The sequence below is a fragment of the Rhinolophus sinicus genome, linkage group LG01 (genome assembly GCF_036562045.2).
Source record: "Rhinolophus sinicus isolate RSC01 linkage group LG01, ASM3656204v1, whole genome shotgun sequence".
In the NCBI taxonomy this organism is placed as follows: Eukaryota; Metazoa; Chordata; class Mammalia; order Chiroptera; family Rhinolophidae; genus Rhinolophus; species Rhinolophus sinicus.
Genome location: NC_133751.1, coordinates 197,494,222 through 197,512,012, shown reverse-complemented (window position 1 = coordinate 197,512,012; position 17,791 = coordinate 197,494,222).

Genomic DNA, 17,791 nt, shown 5'->3' with positions numbered 1-17,791 from the left:
CAAACATACAGCAATAGAGAGAATGAGCTTGGTGAAGGTGGGTGAAGAATGGACTACATGTTCTTCTGAGTGGGGAGAAGAATGAAAGAATATTGTTTGAATGGTTGAAAAATACCTGCACCTAACATTTCATCCAGCTAAAAAAATATATATACTCTCAATGATACTCTATTCTAGTGCGTGTTCAATGGACTCAAGTTAATTGTCTTACATTAAAATGCACTTTCTTTAAAGAAAAATGGTATCAAGGCTGAGCTCAGTAAGGGTGGAATGTGTCAGTGTCCCCAGCCAATGAGCAGGCTGGGGCCAGAAAGAGACAGCCCAGGGAGAGACATGGTTGATACTGAGAGCAATAGGTATGGAGCTACCACACAGAGGGAATAAGACGCTGGCAGTCCCAAACCCAGTATCCAAGTGTCAAAGCCACTCGTGAGTCAGGGAGGATATTGCTTTTGAAGGGTCAGGGTTGGTAGGAGCTGCGTGGAGGTTTAGGATGGTGGGGGTCCAGCTGGAGTTCTGTCCTTGTCGGCAAAAGAAGGAATGAGGCTGGCCTGAAAGAACCCCTAGCATTTGTGGTAATTTGTCACAAAGAAACCAAGTTTAGATTATCCTTATCTGGAAAGATTCCAAGACCATGCCTAACTGGGGCTCTTCAAACCAACACCCCAGACGATGCCCGGGACCCACACAAGAGTTTTGTCTTGATCTGGAAGCCCAGGCTATGTGTTGAGGTAATCCTGGAATGTCTGTTTCAAAACCAAGAATCCTTGGGCTTCCCTCAGAGTAGAATTCAGTAAATATTCATCCTATTAATTCAACTTCATTGAAAAAAATCTTGACCTGCCTACGGAAAGGGTGTCATATGTTTACCAAACACGCTCACCGTTGTCCTGAGTGTTTGTGAAGCCCAGAGCTCTGGAGTTACCTATATTAGGTGATAGGGTACTATCGCCACCTTGTGACCAGAGATAGAAGTGTTTTTATTCTGAGGATTGTGCTAATAGGTACTTCATTTAAATGTGAATTAGCCTCCTTCATCTGCTTTTGACTAATTCTTTCATATTCTTGTTTTGTTGCTTTACATGTATTTACAAAAATTTTATACTAAATTAAAAAAAAATCCGCATTAACCTAGAGTGGGTAAGAAATACCCCCCACACCATTAGAAACAAGGAAGGAACTTACATCTCTACATGCCTCTAGCCCACACCTGTTCTCAGATGGGCTGAATCTAGAAGCTTTAGAGCCAAATATTGAAAATAGCATGGCACCTGTTAGATTAAATCCTAGGGACTCCAAACGGCTTACCACATCCCTTCAAAGTAAATATTAGAAATTTGTCCACATTGAATTGTCAAAGATAATTGGAACTCCCTCCTAGTCTGATATAGCACATTTTTTTTTTTTTTTTGGATGGAGAGGATTATTACAAAATCAAGGTACATACTTTTGTAAACCTTATCTAGAAAGAACATTCCCAACCATTGGAAATTAAAATAAACAAAATATAACTGACAGGACAAACTTCATATTGCTTCTCAACTAAACCTTTTCTTATACTTTAGAAACTAGCCCCTGCCCAACTAAATAGGAAGATTACAGATTTAAAAGCCGTCTGCCTTTTATGCTTTTTTCACTTATTTCTTTCCCATCAGTTGCCTCTGTAATTTGTCTGCCTCTTGAAGGCTGTCTGTGGGTGGCTGTGATTTTCATGAGAGGTCGTTTCTTCCTGGTCTTTTGTTATTCTGAACTTGGCCCCTCTTGTCACCCTCTTAGTTCTTCATCTCCAGCACCCATAACTTTTAAGGTTGTTATCTAATGTTGACCAGGGATGTTCTTTGCCGAGCACAGAAGGAGTGTGAGTGTGTGCACGGAAGGAGGCAAATATGGGTCCTTTTGTTTCATCAGTTAGACATAAGAATCTAGGCCTTATTCAGATGTTCTCAGTAATAAGTTAGGTAAGTAAAGAGGAAAAAATCAAGATGCTAAAATACAGAAGCGACCTGGTATTTAGAAAGAAGAGTTGCCTGACCAAATGAGGGTATCTGAATGGTTAGTTTGAAATGTATCTTAAATAGATACATAAACTTTTGGGGAAAGAAATAATAGGATGCTCAGCCAAGAAAGTGTGTCCTGAGACTAATGTTAATACTACTATTTCCCTACTTCCTGTTTTAATAAGCTCATCGGCACTTGTGTGGGAATAGTGCTGGGACCATAGGAACACTTTAGCTGCTCTGGGATAAAGCTTGGGAAACATTTGGGTTTCTTGAGTACATGACGTCCACGTTCCTGCTCATCCTGCATGTTCCTCCATCAGAGTGAGGCTGATTTCTTGGGTATGATTATTGATTTCTGGGCCAGTGCCAAGACAGCATGTCTGAGGCTTTCCCTAAAAACATACACTCTTACTTTATTCCTTATAATTACAGCATTCCTTTTAGTTTCCAGCTCTGAAAAGAAAAAAGAAAAAATGCTGGCAATTGAGTGCTCTAGGGGGCAGAATCCTCATGCCCTGACAAACCTCCTACCACCTTGACCTGTGACCCTTTTCCCCGATTACTCTACCTTCCCTGAAGCCTTGGCCTGAGTTCCTGCCCGGTTAGGAGGTGCTGAGAGGACAAGTCTCTCCAGGACTGTCCAAGAAGCCTCTGGATGCACTAAGGTATCACTTAGGGTTAGTACACGACGCCTACTCCATACTCAACATGGGCACACTCATTGCTTTACAGCTTTTCATGTGGTTCTTATTCTCCCAACTAAATTGGAAACTCTTTCAGAGGCGGAAGGCCTGTCAGCTTTCAGGGAAGCCATGGAAATTTGCAGGAACTCAGTAGGTGTTTGCAGTTGATAATCAGATTACAAAGAAGACGGAGGAGGAGGAAGCGGAAGGGGAGAAGTCAGCAAGGGATAGATAGCAATAGAACCAAGGACATCTGAAGGGTGACACAGAGACCCAAGGTTCGAAAGCCCTGGATTCAGGCAGGATGGTCATGCCTGTTGCAGTCTTGGGCTAAAGGTGTCTTCATTTGAATCTTGTCTGTTTATGTTTGGGGTCTTGGGGTATCTATCAGGAGACAGAAAAGTGAGGCAGGGTTATTCTAGACTAGGAAAAATGTCAAGGAAGCTGTTCAGTAGAGGGCACTTGAGAAGCTTCTCTCCATCTCAGGCTCTCACCATGGTTCCTGCCCTTGATTGTGAGGAACCACAGATTCAGGGTCTCCTTCCCTGTAGAACCAGGTGAGAGGCCACTATCAGGTATATTTGGCTGTTGCTGGTGGGAAAGTTCCCCATTTTGCCCCTCCCACATTTAGACCCTTTTTACTAGAATGTCCCCAAAGTCACAGAGTGGTGTTCAGAGACATCTTAAACTGCTGACATTGAGACACCCCAGGGGCTAAGAACAAAGGGCCAATGCCTGGGGGGCTTGCATCAGGGCAGTCAGTGGTGGTTGTGGTAGAAATAGTGGCGGGGCCAGCACTGTTCCAAGGGGGACAAGCAGGACGGAGCTCCTGGGTGGCTGCTGTCATTTGCCCCTGCTCCTTTTCTGTTCCTCCACCCATAGTTTCGTCCCCAGAAGGTTATGGTCTGCTCCATCGTCCACTGAGGAAGATGAAAATGACCGATGGTTCCAGCCAAAGCTTGACCACTTTAGTAGTGGTATTGGGAAAGTTTGGCAATAGATGAAAAGTGATAAGCAGGACAGGTGATGACAGGTGAGGGATGGCATAAGCCATAGAGTCCTGGAGCATGGATGGGAAGGGAATGGAAGTTTTCTGCATGCCTTCTCTGGGCCAGGTTCTGAGCTAGGCATTTTGCATTTTATCACACTGATTTATTTTTACTTTAAATTATGAAATATTTCAAATATGCAAAAGAGTACAGAAAATAACATCGTGGATACTCAGTAATTGCACCTAGCTAGAACAGATGTCAACATTTTGTTGAATTCCTTCCCATCTCTTTTGAGGTCTTTTTCAGCATCTGGGCTTTCAGTCCTTGGAAGGGCTGTGTGAGGACACCTGGTAGAACCCCAGCTATCACAATTTTAAAAGCAAATAAGCAAGCAAGCCAAAACCAATATTTGTCTACCAAGAAGGCCAATTGTGATGTGGTTCTTGTTTTTAATATCTATTCTCATATTCTGTTAATGTCTAATTTTCAAAAATAATGATTTTTTTTTTGTTACAGGAAATTGTACTTATGATTCCCCTTCCTTACACAACTAGTTCTATTTTCCTGTCCTCTCACACATTTTTCACACAGTTGCAATCGTAGTTTCTATGTAATTCTGAGTTCTATTTCCCCTCTGTCACAGCCACAGAATATTATTTCATAAGCTACCATTTTACTCCGTGGGTAGCATCCGTGGTAAATTGTAGTGCTTGCCGGTCATTCCAGTGAGCTGATATGCCCAAATTTCCTTTGGGGGAAATATTAAGTTTTTTCTATTGGTTTTGAGTTTGTTCCTCTTTCAATTCCAAATTATGATCATGAAAATCTTTTAGATGCACGGAACTGAGCTGATTGTGCTTCTAATTTCATGGCATATAATCACCATCATTTTATGCTGGTGATTTTATTTTTTTAAATTTTATTTCCCTCTCATTCACTCCTAGTCCCCAGTCTCATTCCCTTCGTTGCACCTGGTGCATTTACTATAGATCTTTCCAAATGACTTTCAATAAGTTTCTTTATATGTGTGTCCACCAGAAACTTATAGTATTGCTTTCTGTCTTAGAAAAGGTACTTTAATGGTATTGTGCCCTAAATCAACTCTGTTTCTTACTTTCTTTTTTTTTACCATTATGGTTTTCAGGTCATTTCTTGTTGCTATATGGACAGCTAGTTCCTTCCTTCCTGTCTCCTTCTTTTGCTCATGTCCAATTGTATGTGTGATGCACATTTTACTTACCTGTTTCTATTTTGTTAGACCTCTTCATGGTCTCTCATTCCTGGAAGCCCCAACGCTGTACTTGACCCTCTAGTATGTGGTCCCCTGGGCATCTGTGAAAGAACTCTTCTGGGATATAGATTCAGGGGTAGAACAGCTGTGCGTGAGGGTATGAGTGTGCTCAGTTTCACAAAATCCGGCCAGATTGCTCTCCAAATGAACACGCAAGCTATGGTCCCACTAGCAGTGCAAAAGAGTTCTTTGTTTTTCCACATTCCCATCAACAAATAGTTTTCTCAAAATTCCAAATTTTTTGACAATCTGATAGGTGAAAATAATATCTCAGGATTGTTTCCATTTGCATTTCTCTGAAACTAGTGAGGGGTCAGTTTTTTTCTGTGGTTGTGTATTAATATCCTTTCTCCATTTTCCTGTTGGGTGTCCTGTCTTTTTTCCCTCTCTCATTTGCAGAAGTTTCACTGACATACTATAAGTGCTATAACTTGCCTGGTTCTTTTCTAGTCACATTAAAAATTGGCTACCAACACTTTATCTGTATCTAAATAAACTGACACATAAAGATAAATACTGGTTATCATATGTCACTTTCAAAGCTGAGGTTGAGGAACAGAAGGTAGAGAGGAGAGGTGCTCTGAGCTGTGAACACTGGAGTCAGTATGCTTCTATGTGCAAGTGAGAGAAACTCAACTCAAATTAATCTAAGGAGCCAGATTATATTTTCCCTCAAAAGTTCAGGGAGGGCAGAGTTCAGGCATAGCAGGATACAGAGGTTTAAACAAAGTCTTTTCCTTTTTTCAGTTCTGCCTTCTGAATTGCTTCTAGGTCGCCTTCCTCACTAAAGCAGCAAAGACGGTCCCTGGGTTCTCCAGGCTAATGGATCTTTCCTGCGTGTGACATCCATGTCCACGTGAGTATTTTGATGTCATTGAGGGAGGAGTTGGTGCTCAAACAAGTTGACTAGGTCTAAGCAGCACGTACAGAATTAAAATTTGACTTTACTAAAATTTGTAACTTCAATAAGTTATAAATTCCTTTCTAGTCACTTTAGTAACTTAAATAAGTTACAGATTTAGAAACCTAATTTTTCCTTATGCTTTAAAATTTAAATTATGAATCTTCTCTGTTTATAAACCTAGCAAATTTCAACAGTGCTTTTAAAGGTATTTTATAATTTGGTAAAATTCCCTTAAACATTTAAATGGCATTTGTAAATTGAATACAGTCGACTTTCTTTGAAGTCTTTCACATGTCTACTAACAAACTAACTTTCCAAAGTATTTAGACATTCAGATAAATCAAATACATTAAAATAATACTCATGGAGAATCGTAACTTCTCTTAATGTTCTCATACTGTTTACAACCTTAGTCAACTTCTCTTATTCCTTCCATCTTCAAAACTCAAGACTAATTCAGTTACCCAGATGCCCTGTTACATCGGAACAGCTAGATTCATCTATTAACTACTCAAATTCTCTTAAGCATTACCAGTGTTTTAAAATATCCAATGTGCACAGATTGTTTTTACTTCCATATTTAACGAGGTTGCATACAACCTGACATCTTGGTCAGGACATAAGATCTGGAGGAACGTGCTGAGAGGGTCTTTTTCTCACCTTTCAGAGGCACAAAGAGCCCTCTTTCGTGGGCATTAAGCTAACAGGGACTTCGAGTCTTTGCCTGTCAAATAGAGTCGCCTTACAGCCTTCTTCAAATCACACATTATTTGATTCTGAAATACAAATGGAGACTATCAGCCCCTGTCTGGATTCTTTCAATATTTGATCGGATTCAACTATTTACTCTTTTGATTCTATTCTGAATTCTATTCTTAGCCTTCTTATCTAGCAGAACCAAAACTCTATAATTATGTAAATACATCCAGTTGGATTCTGCACATCTCTAAAGGATTGGTCAGGCTTTGAGGTCAAAAACTCAAAGTCATACTTGTGACACTCCACAGCAGCAAAGGGCTCTTTCCAAGTATAATCCACAAATCTAAGGTGAGGGAACTCATTTGACTTTGTGTCATGTGCTCCTTCTGGAATAATCTGTGTATTTTGGGCTATGAAATATTTGGCATGGCCTGTCTTAAAAAAGAGGCTTTCTCTTCATGGTAACTTTAGGAAAAAGCATATATTTAATACATATATTTATTATTAACTAAACATAACTATATATTAATGGATGTATATCTTATAGATAGTTATATGGTACATAAATTTCTATATTTTTTGAATGACAGATGTTGAATTTTATCAAATGCCTTTTGGAAATAATAAAGATCTATTTTTTTCTATAATCTGTAAATGTGATAAATTATATTATAAAATAGTAAATTATATTAGATTTTCTAATGTTGAAACTTTCATCATTAATATGAATTCCACCTTGGCATCATGTATTATTGCTTTAAAGTGCTGATAAATTCTTTTGGCCAATATTTTGTTTTATTATATTGATATGTAATTGAAATTCCCCATAATTTTCTTTTTGAGGGATTTTCTTTGTCAGGTTTTGATATTATATGTACTCCAATTAAAAAAAGAAAAGATTTCCTCCTTACTATATGCTCTGGATCAATTTAAATAGTGTTGAAATTAATCGTTCCTTAAAATGTTGATAGAATTATTTATTTTTCATTCTCTATCTTTTTTTCATTCAAATTTATCTATTTCTTCTACGATAATTTGTCTAGAAACCCTATATTTTTTGCAGTCTGTTTCGCTAATTCATATTTTCTGAGAAAATAGTAACATTCCACGGAGTCTCCAAGTTATTTCTTTAGATTTTAGTGAAGTGCTCTATGATTTTTAAAATGCCTTTGAGTTAGATCATTTCTCCATCCTTATTCTTAACTTATTTATATGTATTTTCTACCTTTCTTTCTTGATTAAATTAAGTGAGAGTTTATCAGTGTGGCACTACTGATGTTTTGGGCCAAATAATTCTTTGTTGTGGGGGGCTGTCTGGCATGGCATGGTAGTACATTGAGCTGCAATCCTGACCTCTACCCAACACATGTCAGTACCAACCCCCTGCACCCCAGTTATGACAACCACAAATACCTGCAGACATTGCCAAATGTTTGCTGGGGCTGGTGCCTATGTTGAGAATCACTAGATTAAATAATGGTTTATCTGGATTTTTAAAAAACAAACCTTGTTGGATTTATTCTTTTAATTCTATTATTTTTCAGTCTCCTGATTTATTAATTTCTACTTTAATCTACTATTCTTTCAGGCTTTCTTTGGATGCATTTTGTTTACGCTTGTTTAATACCCGGGTTGGATGCCTCACTAATTTATGACCTTTCTTACGGGTCCCTTACCAACGCTGTGGTGTCAAGTCGGCTTCAAGGGGGCTTCTGCATTCCCAGCCCAGACCACTAGAGGTCACTGTACTACACTAGAGGTCATTGTCCACGGATAGTTAATCACTTGGGAGAAGTATGTGCTTTGCCCGCTCTTTCCGAGCTTCCCAGCTCTCCCCATGGTTTGGGAATTTTAGTGTTTCCTCTGTTCTCAGAGATTGAGTTGCCATTTCTATTTATTTTCGTTTGTGTGTTTGATTCATTTCAGAGTGGGTAAGAGGGTAAAGCCACCTTTACTCCATCATGTAATCCAAAATTCAATATACTAATTTGTAGGGTTTGATTTGGGCAAACTATAGTGTTGGCTGGTAGTTTTCAATAAGTTTGTGCCATTTGTAGGAACAGTGACTTGCAATGTCACTTGCTTAGATCCTCAGAACCATCATCCTAATCGTTATTCTTGGCAAACTAAGTTGTGCCACCACTCGACTATTGGAAATAAGCAAACAGATAAATCCCTTCTGTGATGGGTTAATGATTTAAAATAATGCCTTTCTTTCCACAGCGGCATTCCATGAATGACAAATTCTATACACCTGGCGGCCCAGTGTTTCTGATGATGGGAGGTGCGAGTGCTGCCAGCAAACCATTGAAGTCAAGAAGCCTAACCTGGGTAAAAACACTGAGACGCTAGAGCCCTCAGCTTCCTGGTGGACCACAGACCTTCTGGACGAAGCTGGCCAACTGCGTATGTTTATGAGTTTTTGTACTCTTTTTCTCTGAGTAAAATAAACTCTTTGTGTTCTTAAATTATAATTTCATGTTCAAAACTTAAATTTGAAGTGATATGTACCCTGTCAGTTTCAAAATTCTCTCCTACTACAGTGAGAGGACTTGAAATTAATGACATTTAAACTCTGAAAACATTCCACTACTCGGACGCAATCGTAACCATCTTATTAAAAACAGTTTGTCATTGTTAAGTGTAATTTCAAGTTTTGGCTTACAGTGACAACGTAGGGGCAGGTTAAAGAGATCTAATTGTTCTTCAGTATACTATTCTTCCCACCTGGTATTGTGTATTATATGGTGGAAAAGTGTGATTTTCAAACATTCTTATAATTAATATCATTATATGAAGTCAAACAAACAAATGAATTATAAAGTGCTTCTAAAAGTTAAAAAATATCAAAAATTTTGTGGAAAGTCTTTTATGCTCATTTTAACAAGAGGTGTGCATCAGTTTTTACAACCCAGAGAATGCTATTAATGTCAGAGAAATTATGTCTTTATTATATGAGTCATAATTCTTGATACCGTTTAACAGTGAAGAACTATTAATAACTTTAGGTTAATAGCATAGGTCTCTTTCTAACTTCACAAAAAGGTGATTTTGGAGTTCTAGGTCACTATTTTTCTTTTTTTATGATGTGGTAGCAGTCCAGTAATTTCACTTGTTCTATCTTTCTTCATTAGAAACCATGATTTGCGTGTGGGTTTGTTGGAATTTTGATATTCCATAAAAAGTTTCAAGGCTAGGTTTTCTGTATTGTCCTGCAACACTTTTCAAAAATGGAAGTACTTGTGTTGGCCAAATTTGTAGCTTGTATTGATAGGGTCAGAAACAATGTTTGACTTGAACTCTTAATTTAATTAATCTGAAACCTATCAAAGGGATCCAATCAAAAGTTTCGGGGTAGAGTTGCTCTTTACTTGCTGGAACATAACTTATTAACCCCAAGTGTTTACAGCACTTTCCTTCCCCATTTGCTATAGAAAATCCTTTGCACGCAAGGTCCCTTCCCGCCTATACCTGCCTTGCCTCCTGTTCATCAAAGAGGAGAACACCATGCTAACTGGAAAAGTGCTCTATGATGTTTTTTTTTCTATTTTAACAGAGAAATTTTTTTTTAATTAAAGTTTATTAGGGTGACAATTGTTAGTAAATTTACACAGATTTCATGTGTACAATTCTGTAATACATCATCATATTATAATTTTTAAAATGCCTTTGAGTTAGATCATTTCTCCATCCTTATTCTTATTTTATTTATATGTATTTTCTACCTTTCTTTCTTGATTAAATTAAGTGAGAGTTTATCAGTGTGGCACTACTGATGTTTTGGGCCAAATAATTCTTTGTTGTGGGGGGCTGTCTGGCATGGCATGGTAATACATTGAGCTGCAATCCTGACCTCTACCCAACACATGTCAGTACCAACCCCCTGCACCCCAGTTATGACAACTACAAATATCTGCAGACATTGCCAAATGTTTGCTGGGGCTGGTGCCTATGTTGAGAATCACTAGATTAAATAATGGTTTATCTGGGTTGTTAAAAAACAAACCTTGTTGGATTTATTCTTTTAATTCTGTCATTTTTCAATCTCCTGATTTATTTATTTCTGCTTTAATCTTTACTATTCTTTCAGGCTTTCTTCGGATGCATTTAGATTGATCCATACGAGCAAAAATTTTTGGAGAAAGGAAAATGAAAGTCCTTGAATTGGGGCTAAGGAGGGAGTATGAAGCTTTGGCTTGTGAGAGTTTCCCAAACAGAAGTAGGAAGTAGAAGAAGGGACTAGGGGGGCTTATGACTTTTATCCTCTTTAATGGGCTTTGAGGTGCACTGGCCAAGAAGACTTCCCTTTCATCTGCTGTGGGTTGTTGAATTGTGCTTCGTTAAATATGGTTTCATAGAATGAACCCTAAGCACTGTGAACCCCTCCACATCACTTATTTGGGATATCTCTCTATCTAGAGTGGAAACTGTAAGCTGATAGTGGTTAGGAAATCACTAATTCATTTTTGAAATAATGATTTTAAAAATAATTTTTTTTTAAAAAAGCAAATTTTTAGCATGCATTACTCTATCTGAATTACTTATTTACCAGGCTCTTGTGATAGATGATTATTATGTAATACAATAAAGATTCTTACTGTATTAACCCTTGTTTAACATTTGTGAATCATATAATATGGTTCCCTGTTTCTTAGTGGCATTTTTGTGGACATTTTCCTCGATTTTAAAATTTGTATTTTGGGAGAAAGCATAGAAAATTAGAAAGAAAGAAAAGTCACTCACAATCTTATCTGTCAGAGATAATTGTTGCTAAAATCTTGCTTCATTTGTTTGCTCTTTTTCTATAGTTATATACCGGGGGGGGGGTGGTGCCAAAAAAATGTATACACATGACTTGTATTCATCTTTTGTTATTGGTATATATTGAGTATTACAATTTTAATACAGTTTTTTTTTTTTCCTGTCTTAAAATGTGTATACATTTTTTGGGCACCTCTGTATATTAATTTTTTTTTTTTTTTCAAAACAGAGTTAAACTGTGTTTAAGGTTTTATATCTTACCTATTTTTTTCTCTAATAACATTGTTGTGGCTGGGAAATGTAGTCTTAATTACATGAGCCTACTTCAATATTCTTTTCCTAAGAAAAGAAGAGGCGAATGGGTATTTGCTCCACCTTAGCCGTCCCTGTCACAGACTCCTAGTAGAGAAGTTACTGGGTCAAAACTCCTTTTCCTTCTGTAAGGCCCTGATATAGGTGGTCAATATGCTCTCCAGAAATATTTTTTCTACTTTATTCTCTCCAGTAGTGAACAAGAGTTTCTCTCTCATCCAGCTCTTGCCAACATTTAGTATTATCATTGAAATGAAATATTTGAGTTTGATGGCGGAAAAATAAATCCTCATTATATTTGTATTTCTATGATTATTAGTAGAACTGAATTGTTTTTAATATGTTTATTGACCATCTGTTTTTCTTCTTTGTAAATTGTCTTTTTATGTCTTTGGTCCATTTTTTTTTTTTTTTTTTGGTATCTGCATTCAGCCACATGGGACATGATGCTGCTTGAAATTATGTCTAACAAGGGGGAAACTTACATAAAGCATTGCCTTTAGTGCTGAGGACTAAAAGTAACCTGAACACAAACAACAGACATCCTTAGGCTTATCGAAATTCCCACTGAAAAATGGCTCAATAGAAAATTGTCATTTGGCTCCCTTATACCTCAGGAAATCTCAATTCAGGATGAATTTATCTGGATGCAGCAGGCAAACCAGAAAGTCTAGAAAATCCCCTCCACATAGTTGACCATGGGTTCTATAAATTCTCAGGAAACAGTGATGCAGTGCCAGCTTATCTCTTTCCAATGAGAGACACCTCGGAGTCGGGCTGATAAGTCGATTGCCCTGGTGCAGTGTGCACAGTGTGTGAGGAAAGGCCACCACGTGACGGGGGAGTCGGAGCTCCTGCTCAGGGCCCAGGATGGGAGGGACATACACAACATGAGACTTGGGAAATGGCAGCTCCTCTTGCCTTCTGCTCCTTGCATCTATGTGTCACTATTAATCAGAATGTCCTGCTGCCCATTTTCACTGAAACGTTCAAAGCAAAAAGGGGGTACGAATCTTAATAGGCTCTCAACATTTGCATTTTGGCCCCATAGCCAAGCATGTATCAAGTGGCATGTCATTCTTCTCTCACTGGTGTCATACACAGAATGTGTTCGTGCTTTAACTGTAGACACCTGAGTACCTGGAGCCTAGACTCCCTCAGCCTCAGGCAAGCCTTGGTGGATCTCGCCAATTTCTGAACTATCATGGCAGAGAAAACGGGGCTCACCAATTGTATGCGGGTGACATTTTGGTGGTTCTTATGCAGAATCCCTTGTAGAGTGGTTGAGAATAAAATACCCCAATCTATTTGCTACAGCCACAGGCAGCAACACACCAATCCTGATTATTTTTATGATGCATATACATTTAATATAGAAAAATATTTCTTTAAGTGGGTAAATCACGTGGTAAATCAAGTGATCACCCACAGGGTGATTCAACGTGAGCTGTGTTTAGCCCCAACTATAATGTAATATGGCTCCATGAGAGATACCTAAGTAACACACAGTTGATAGTCATGTATCCATTTCTAAATGGAATACACTGGGTTGGCTTTAAAATGGGTTATCACAATTGTGATTTGAATAGTGAAGTAAATCATAATCTAGAATTTCCAAAGACATAGAAGAAAAGCTCTTGTTTTTGACAGGTATAACTTTCTAATTTTAGAATTTTCTTTTAATTCTTCTCTTTTCTATAACCTGCAATAATGAACTATTTTATGGTGAATTATATGTAGCTACTATCTTGGGATTTGGGGCTGTATGTAAATAAACACACGTTATTCACATGAAACTGGGAAAGGCATAAAACTTTTAATCAGATAGATACTTCTGAAACAAATAATTTCAGATTACACTTCAGATAGAATTTTCTATAACATTTAAATGTTTCGGTGGTGAACAGTAGTAAAGAGTACCCTATTTCCAGTTTCTCTAACCTTGCTATATGCTCATTCTCTTTTAAGTCTGTAAAGCTCCCAAATTGAATCTTTATTCTCTTGCCTCTTTAACAAGCAGAACAGTGTCCCAGTTGATTAATAGATCAAGACTTACAGAATATGGCCGTACTTCTCTGCTCTAACATTGAATTGACTTTTTGTTCCATCCTGACAAAAATCATTGAATTTTTCAATTTCCAGACGTCTATGTTAAAAAGGAGATCACACTGTCATTAAAAAATGACATTGTTCTGGTCTTTGAATTATCAAAATTAAATTGCATTAAATGACCTTGTGTAATTTTTTTTTTTCTATATCTTAGATTACCTTGAAGTCATTCAAAATTCTCTGGCTGCATGTAATGGTGAACACCCAGAAATGGTGAGAGATGCCTGTGTCGTGGTGGAGATGCCAAAAAGCCCAGACAACAATGGTAAGAAATTAACAAATGATTTAAAGTAAGTGAAGGTTGTACATGAGAATGCAGAGGAGAGTCCATGACTTAGACTTCCTACCATTGCCAACATTTTCCTGAGTTAAGGCCTATTGCTTTGAGGTAACTTATTGAGGTTTAGCACTACTAAATAATTTGGATAATTTATCACCATGATGTATGGTTCCAGCTTGAATGGATATTTTTTAGTTGGGGCGGGGGGTAGACATCAGAAAGAGAAGATGGATTCCCCGGCAGGAAGCTCAGGAGGGCAGTTGAGTGTAGGTGCAATCAAGGGATCCCTGGAAGTCCTCTAGAAAAGGAGCAAGCTCCAAGGGGAGAGTGGACACCCCTGGCCACCAGCCCACACAATATTCCTCTTAGCTGTTAGATGTGAGGACTTTGGGCTGTTGAAACCATAATGTGGTTCTAAGAGTCTCTCAGGAGCCAAGCACAAGAATCGTCTACGCTTGAGGTTGTTTTTCTTCTTGTCCATGAAAATCTTGTGTATGGTTGATTGCTTTGACTATGGCTTTAAATGAGAGGAAAAGAGGTTCTTAGAAGATAGTAATAATGTGGAAGAAGAAAGTTAGATATCACTAAGGATTGAAAGTAATGGCTGTCATCATTTCCTTGAAGAGTGATCATGTATCTCTCTTGGCTAATAGCCTTCCCAAAGGCTGTATGTGGGTGTATACTTTATTGGATTGTAGGGTCAAGAAAAAAAAGGGAAGGCTTAAGAAGTAGGTTTTTATTTCAAATGCTAACGAAAGGTCAAGGAGTACTTCTGGAACTGTCTGTGGACCTACTTTGGAAAATGAGAATTTTGCTAGCTATGAAGGAATCTGGGATGCTGAAAGCTCATGTTCAGATTCTGTCGACCATTACTCAAAATTTTATTCCTCCCTTGATTTCCCAAGGATTAATTGTGATAATAAAATTTACCAGTGTGGTTGGAAAAGAGAGGGAGAGGGGTCATGGGGCTCATTTTCTTGAATATCACTTTCTAGATGACAAAGGTCACCTCACAGATATCAAGGGTCAATCTGGAAGATTCTACACCTTTGCGGAAAGGTGGGTTGCTGTCTTTTTTGGGAGGCCAGTAAAATAACCTGGGTGCTGTGATCAGGTGGACTTTATAAGTTAGAGGCAACTTAAAAACTCACATTTCAGTAAAGAAAGTCTACAACAGGAGAGAAAAACAAAACAAAACAAAACAAACAGGGCATTACAAGATCATTCTCAAAGCACTTCACAATGTTCTACCAAGTTGCACCGGCACCTAACACAGCAGAATTGCGGTGGTCGGCCTTTTCTTTTAATCAGACGAAGTTGCTCCTTATTTTGTTTTTACAGTTTTGCAATCTTTTCTAAAAAAAAAGTGTCATGACCAATTAAACCTGTCTAGGTGGAAGCAGTTTTTAATCTACGCTGGTATTTAAGCCGTAGTTTCTGGCTATTTTGGGGGGAATTCCTTAACACTTGACTTGATACATCGGAACCCAGGGCCCTGTGGCACCTCTTCGAGGCTCATTCTAATGAGATTCAGAGTTTGAGACATGCTGTTTTGTGCCACAAAAGAACGTCTAGCCCTACCAACCATGAGTGCATTTATGTAAATCTAGCACCTCTAATGAGAAATTAGCTTAAAACACACAGCCTGCCAATGGTAAGTCAGTAGTAACAGAGAAACACACCGAGAGTGAGCACTGCTGGGGGAGGAAGGCTTTTTGTGGAAGCTGCACCAAATCTTTCAGATATGGGCACTAGCTTGAGTCCTGAGGGTTGAGGGTTATAACACTCTATCTGCCCCTTTGTCTCTTCTGGCCTCTGTGGTCACTAACACCCCAGGGGATCCTGGAAGTTGGATCTGTCAGAAACCTTGGAGAACATTTTGTCCAGTTCAGAGCAAATGAAACTGAAGCCCAGAGCTATTTGCCTCTGAGGTTTCAATAGGGCTAATTAGGTTGAGAATGTAATCTGAGGCCGCCATGTGATGGACACGATACCAGAGCCATAACTATGTCATGTTCACCATGACCGCATGTAATATGGCCAATCCACAGGGAATTTAGAAACCCAGAATGGTAAGTGCAGCTTCCAAAAAGTCCTTCTTCTTTCTACGAGTCAATTATATGCTGGGGAAACCTGGAGTCTCTTAGTGTGAAGTACATCTGAACTCTGAATCGGATTCTAGCTCAGGTGGGGGAGTGGTCGCATGGTTCAAACTTTGAAGCTCAGGCCGCAAAGCCCAGACAGTTCTGGTCCATCCCGTTGTTCTGGTTTGGGAGCTGGGGTCACAGCCCCACCAGCTGTGTCAGGAGGATCTGCTGAGTCTGCAGGGTTGTGAGTCTCAGTGGCAGGGAAACCAATGGGGCCATGGCAGCTGTGTCCCTAGAGTGAGCCGTCACATCGAGCAAGGCTCAAGACTGCAGCAGGCAGTGTCTTCAGCAAGTCTCAGCTCTTGTGGAGACGGCTGCCTGGACGAGCCTGGAGCAAACTGGCCAGGTCTCTCAGGAGGTCCGTATCGTGGACTGATGTACTCGAAGCACAGAAACAGGAACATGAAACAGGCAGAAGCAAGCTTTACAAAGAGTATTTATTAATTAGTGCACACGAGCATTTCTAATACTTGATGCGCTGTGAATTCATTCCATAGATGGAGGGTGTGTCATCACTGAGCTGTTAGTCTCAGATCCTTTCATGCTAGAGCCCACGGCCCACATAGGAGGAGGGAGCCTGGCTGGGTACATTTCAAAAGAAAGCTTATTTGAAAAGAAATCCAAGACACTGGCTACTGTGGTTATTGGGAGTGTTATTAATACCACCACGGCTTATCCTGAGGAGACTCACTATATGAGCAAAGGTTTTCAAGAAAATGTCACAGATGTCAGGATAAGATTTGTGTTGAAGACCCTTTGGCCTTTAATTCTGACTTTTGAGGGGGTTTCCTTTTGGTAAAAGTTGTTTTTCCTCAATATTTACGTGTTTGTTAAAAATGTTTCTGTTGCTTCATTTTTCATTGAAAAAACTGGGCCTCTGAAATTCTGAAGTCTGGTATCCAGCACTTGAAGGTATCCTGACTTAGAATGCTTTGTTTTTATATTTCAAAGAAATGTTTAGAAATGATCCAGTGCCTAGTCAGCAGCTGAAGCAATGTTTTATCTTAAAATAATACATTTCCCTACCAATCTGCTGTAGAAAGAAATTGTTACTTCAGTGATTATCCCAGTATCCCTCAATTTCTGGATGATTTCAGACAATGACTTTGGCCCTTTGGGAAATGTTGTATATCTCCAAAGAACTTGCAATATTAATTAGGAGGTTTACATTTAGGGTAGCAGTGTGCTTCTCTTCTTTAAAAATTTACTGGACAAAACAAAGATGAATAGAGTAAATCCTTGAGATTAAGAAAAAAATCTGGAAAAAAATTAGAATTCTTTCTTTGGTTCAACATCTCTGTATTATTCCAAATATCATTACACCTGGATACTTATTTACCTAGTGTTTTTGATACATATGACCTTGTTTAAACTCCTCATTGACTCTGTGAATTTTTCACGTATTACTCTGTGAATCGGGTATTGTATTAGTAGTTTGCCAGGGTTGCCATCGCAAAGTAGCACAGAATGGATGCCTTAAACAACAGAAGTATATTTTCTCACAGTTCTGGAGGCTGGAAGTCCTCGATCAAGGTGAAGGCAGGGTTGGCTTTCTCTGAGGGCCACTCTGCTTCAGGCCTCTGTCTTTGGCTTGCAGGTGGCTGTCTTCATGC